The following is a 6027-nucleotide window of genomic DNA, read 5'->3' on the forward strand; positions in this document are numbered from 1 at the left end:
AATCCAATCTTAGGGAATATTTTTAGATCCATTTCCTCAACTGTAGAAGAAACTCTGGATCCATACTGCCATACTACCCCTACTGTTATTTACTATCATGGTTATTACTACTATGTTAGTGATAGCCACCATTTATTGGATTAATGCGTGTGTCTGTGGGCTGAATTGTTTAAAAAATTTCCTTTATCTATGCAACAATCATTTGAGGTAGTGTAAGCAGATATTAGTACCGTCTCCATTGTACAGATGGACATGAGGGTAGGGGAGTAAATCACTTGATTTAAGTTATCTAAAAGGTAGGGCCTGAGACAGGACATACTTCTTTCTAGTTCTGAAGCTGTACTCTCCATTCCTAAGATCTGTTGTAGAAAATTCTTCATGTTTTCTCACATCAGTCGCCTTCATTGACTTTTGTCAATCAGAGACATTCTAAATTTAGACTTTACTTTCTCTTCATGTGCTAACAAAGGGGAATAAGTAACACAAAATGCAGAATTATGGTACTATAATTAAAAGCATAACAAATGATGTTCAAGGCAGCCCTAGACTATCATTGATTGTCAATCAATGAATTAAGCTATAAACTCATTTTTCAATTGCACAGGTGTATTTTCCATAATTTGGAACTATTGACTACATTCATAACCTAAAATGCAGAATCAAGAAAACTCAAAACAGAAATAAAAATGATTTCATTAAATGTATCTTTGCTCTTTAACACCAATATAATGTTGATACATGAACTGTAACAGTCATTAGAACTAGGAAAATTAAATGATATTAATATTGAAATATGCTTCATTTATTTATGAATAATTTGTTTATGAATATATATTTATCATATTTTATTGAAATTATATGTACACACCAATACACACTTAAGCTTTCTATGATTCATTAACACAAAATTATGCTTAAAATATACTCAACTAGATAGATATAAATAGATAAGCGGGCAGACCACCTACTTACAATGGTTGTGTTTCAAAATTTTTTGGAACTTATATTTTCAGTCTAGGAAATACAATTTATATATTTAACACACAGTGCCAGAAATAGTATCGTAAGTACTATTTAAAATAAGCCCAAATACCCTATGCAGTATTATTTTCAAAGATAAATTTGACTTCATTCAACAACAAATCTTAATAAGGCAGCTATTATGTCCCACAAGATATGAATAATATAAAATACAACAATTCTCGGGAGATTTGTATTCCAGTGTGAGAAAGAACAAAACGGCTCCATTGTTAGCGCTCAGAGGGAAGCAGCAGTGTGGTATGAGAAAGCAGTGCCATCGTGAGCACTCAGCCACCAGCAAACTTTCTTGAATGACCTGGTGAGGGCCCTGAGTTCGGAGGCATGAAGAGGCATTAGTCACATGCAGGATAGGCTTGATGTGGGGTAGAGGTAGGGAGAAAGGTATGATGGGGTGGAGACAGAGAATGAAGACATAACTCCTTCCACACAAGAGAGGGCTTTTTATCCTCAGTACTGAGGACATTTGGAGTAGGATAAGTCTTTTTGGTGGGGGTGTGTCTTACAAAGTTCAGAATGTTTAGCAAGCAGAATGCCTGGTCTCTACCCATTAAGATGCCAATATACCAACACCCCACCCCAACCCAAATCCAAAATGTCTCTAAACATTACAGGGATCTCATGGGAAGCAGAATCACCCTTTTGAGAACTACTGTTATAAGGAAAGAAAAACAGATATCACTGGGCACTAGAAGAGCTTGCTAATTCCACATTGGCGAAGAAAGAGCAAATTATATTTGCACTTTCCCAGCATTGCTCCCTAGATGCCTTAAATTGGGGTGGGGAAGACATTTATGTGATTTTCTTATGTATCCTATAACTATCTGGGAATTAGTGCTTGTAATTCAGGGATTTTTTATTATAGACATAAATGCAAGTTTACACACACACACATACACACACACAAAAGCATATATACATATACCCTGCAGACATAAATCAGAATGTCTCTGATTTGGCTATGAAATTTAATGATCATCTAGGTTTCATTCATATGTCTTGTCAGAAAAAATTTCATAAACTTGCAAGAATGCAATATATGTCTTCTGCCAGAAAGAGGAGTCGAATCAATCCTACAGATGCTGACACTGCCTGAATTCCAAGAGTCTCCTAAAGGGGGAACATCTGTTGAATGAAGTTTCATTATTTTCCTTTTTAAAGAAAGAATAAGCCATGAAAATGATAAAATATGATTGGCTTAAAACACAATATATCCAACTTTAATCATTTTCTAAATCCAACGATATTTTTAGATGAAAGCAAAGGAGGTCATTTCCAAATCATTTTGTGAAACTTAAGCCTACCCAGAGGAAAGGTAATTTTGTTTGATCCTGAACATCAAGTGAATTTGTTCACCAAACCATTTATTCCAAAAGGTAATTAAAATAATGTAAAATTGATCCAGTATATGTTTAACAAAATTAACTAATTATAATCACTTAAACCATTTAACCTTTACAGTTCCTCCAAAAATGTTTGATTTTCTCAGAAATGTAAACAATGTATTAAAAAGGTGATGCCTCCTTGTCTATCTTTATTTCCTTTTTTGGTGATAAATGATTCTGTGCTAAGATAACAAATAAAGCAGACAAATAACTGAGGGGAGTAAATAGGATTTCCTCAAGTCAAGGGCACTCACAAAAAATGAAAAATATTAGAAGATACGGAAATCACACTTTTTGTGCTTGCAAATAACAGTGAGTTCTGTTACAATTAAGTATTAATATTTACACTTCAGCACTCACACCAAGCCTCCAAATGTGAATGAAAGGTAAAACACTCATTCCCCTTCAGGTATTCAAGTTGATTTGTAAACTAAGTGTGTACCGCAACTTAGCATTTGTTTATTTTCAACTACTTTCCGTTTGTTCAAGTCATTATCACACATAACTTAAAAAGTTCAACAAATCTAAAATTGCCTGCCACTAGCTACATTTATATAAAATGAACTTATAAAAACGTAGCCATTTTAATCACAGACAGAAATACTGAGTAGACATCAGGATTCGGAGGGGTTTATAGACACTCTTAAGTGTCCGTGAGAGGCATAAAATAGTTATGTAAGGGAAGAAATGTGCTGTGACAGCTCCATCCTTTAAAAAGAGTAGAAGAAGTAGGAAGTCCCTCAGGGAAAAAAATGGTGGAAATAACCATAGGCCCTTAGGGACTCTGAGCGACATCTGTCTATTATGAATTCATTATAACTTGCTACTTTATTTTGGAGGTAAAATTGTCATTTGTGTCATTCCTAAAACCAAATGACATTATAAAAGACACCCAATGGTAAAAATATTAACAGAAGTAACTGTCACTACTACAAAGAGGCAAACAAATCAAACACTAGGGAAAAAAAAAATTCTTTGAATATGATTTTTGACTGCAAAGAAGCAAGTCACCCATTATACTGAGGTTAATTTTTTGACTCATCGTTTCCACTTATCCAATGATATTGAATCACATGAGCAAACCTCTATACCTAATCAGGTTTTTTTTTATTGAATTGTGACCTTTAATCCACCTTCTTCTTGATTATGAATGACAGTGACCTTTACCTAATTTAAAGCAGACACTCTGATGCAAAATTATGCAAACGACACATGTAAATTCTGAATCAAACTGAAGATGTGCATAATCTACTGGCAAGAAATTATTTCAGAAGACATTTATATTAAGGCCCTGTGAGGGATTTGAGAGTAAGTGAATTAGTCAGCATATGAATGGTTGGTCGAAAGAGTGGCAAAGACCTAATGCTGTTTATATTTTCTGAGTTTCTATTTAGAAAAGTGAAATGTCAATATACATATCAATTTTTATTATTCTACTCAGTATTTTACGGCATTCAGGAAATGAACACAATGTAATAGTCAGACAAAATTATTTTTCAGAGGAGTTAGCAAACTGTGCCTGAATATTCAATTCTTTTTCATTTTGAATCACTTTTTGTTGTACAAAAACCTGGTGAAATTTAGCCACAGCGCATGTGGCATGTTGACTTCCTGATACTGTTTTATCTCAGTAAAGAGGAACTTCATGCCTCGTAACAGCTGCCAGTCAGGAGTGTTTCTAGGATATATTTAGAAACTACTATTTCAAGAAAAAAAAAAAAGCTAAAAGAATAAAAGAAGCATGTTTGATTGCGAATTGATGAACATTCTGCCATTCTGCACCACATCCACCACTCTTGATTCCTCTTATTTTTTTATTTTTCTACTTTTTTACTGACTCTTTCCTTTTTTTCTGTGGATTATTTCTATGGTTCTGAGCTGACTTTATTGAGGACAAACCCAGCCCTGGCACAAGCTAAAATGAAACCTAATCCTGTAATCCACTCTCTCCTTTTTCAAATTACTGCATTCCATACAGAATCGTTAATTCAAATTTGACACTGCTTTTCAAATTGTGCATTATTTTCCATCTGTACAAAAATACTGAGATACAGGGATGTCAAATGTGCTTAAAACATGATCCGCAGTCGACATTTTATTAGCCAGCTCTACATGTATATGGGTTCATATGTGGTGGTGATGGTGTCAAAGGAAGAAGCCATTGGCAGTATTTCAGTGTCAGGACCTCAGAACCTCACCAAATGGTACCTGGCACAAGCGTGTACTTTCTTGATTAAGACCAGGGCATTGTCAAATTGCTGTATCTGAAATAAACAGATTTACCCTGACAGATAATCAGCATTTTGCACAGTCTAATATAGGTTTATCTTCCACTATTGACACGATTACACTAAAAGTGCACTCCATATAATCTTTCATAGGAAATTAAACAGGTTTTAATGATATACTTGTAATGGGTTGGGGACAGACTTGGAGGCAGAGAACTATCAATACTGGATGTTTGGGGAGAAGACACACATGAAGCCATGCCGAGGGAATCAATGAACACCGGAAAAAATCAATGGCAGTCTGTATTTAAGGAATTCATTTACATAGTTCCCAAAGAAATCAGAAAAACCGTACAAGGCTCTGAAATACCCTCCCGACTTTCTTATGTCCTGATGCTTCTTTTCTTCTGACATGAGCTCTGTGCTCAACTCCTGCACGGAAAAATATAAAAAGAGTTTGCTGAAGGAAGGAGGGTGGGAGGAAGGGAATATCACAGTGTTCTTAGACTTGGATCTACAAATCATATTGAATCTGTTAAAATTAATTAAAATGAAAAATGAAAAAAGATGAATTTTATCTTTGTCTAATTCATTGTGAATTCTTCCCAAAGTTCTCGACCTGGCTTTTGGAACTCGGGTCCTGGAGACTCCGTGTGGTCTGCACAGATACGAGGCTCAGAAGGAAATTCTGCAAACTCTAGACCTAGTGCCTGTCAGGAGAGTGCCTAGGAGCAGGGACAGGCGTGCTATTTTAAGTGCTGTAGAAATTAACACACGCTGGCCCATGGCCATCGTGCCTGGAGGATATTAAATCGGGACCTGAGAAGCAGAGTTAGGTGAAAATATTAATTTTAATCAAAATTATAAATGTGACTGCAGCATAAGAAATATCTTCCTTTAAGGATATGCTGTTACTTGGCTGTGATCTGCCTCGCTGCCTATGAGAAAACCTGGGAATTTTAACTCGGACTACTCTCAGATACCACACGAGGTTAGTAACATGTTAGGAGCAGTGCTTTGCTGTCTGCAAACTTATTTTCTTAGCTATGAAGTCAAATGAAGCCACAAAACATCTAAATGCTTGTATCTACAAGGAGGGGTCAGGGTGGTGTGAATTTGATGTTGGACAGAAAACAAATGCAGGCTGGGCAGTGCTGTGAGTGCTGTCCATTGAGCTCAGCACTGTTGGAACCTAAGAGCAGATATCATTTCATTTCTTTCCTGTAAGACGGAGGAGTCTGTATCTTTTATTTTCCTCTCACAGATGAGGAAGCTAAAACTCAGAGACATCGAGTGATATTCCCAACAGCTGGACTTTCAAACCAGGTCTGCTGGTCTGAAGTGCCCTTTCCCTTTCACTGGGCTTCCTTTGGATT

At 35.9% G+C, this 6027-nt stretch overlaps 1 protein-coding gene across 2 annotated transcripts in view; it reads right to left on the reverse strand.

Annotated features, from left to right (window-relative positions):
• The window catches only part of ADGRL2 (adhesion G protein-coupled receptor L2), a 695256-nt gene that overhangs the window by 682464 nt on the left and 6765 nt on the right, over positions 1 to 6027 (reverse strand). The gene's annotated exons all lie outside the window — the stretch shown is intronic.

Source organism: Oryctolagus cuniculus, chromosome 7, assembly GCF_964237555.1.
Source record: "Oryctolagus cuniculus chromosome 7, mOryCun1.1, whole genome shotgun sequence".
NCBI lineage: Eukaryota > Metazoa > Chordata > Mammalia > Lagomorpha > Leporidae > Oryctolagus > Oryctolagus cuniculus.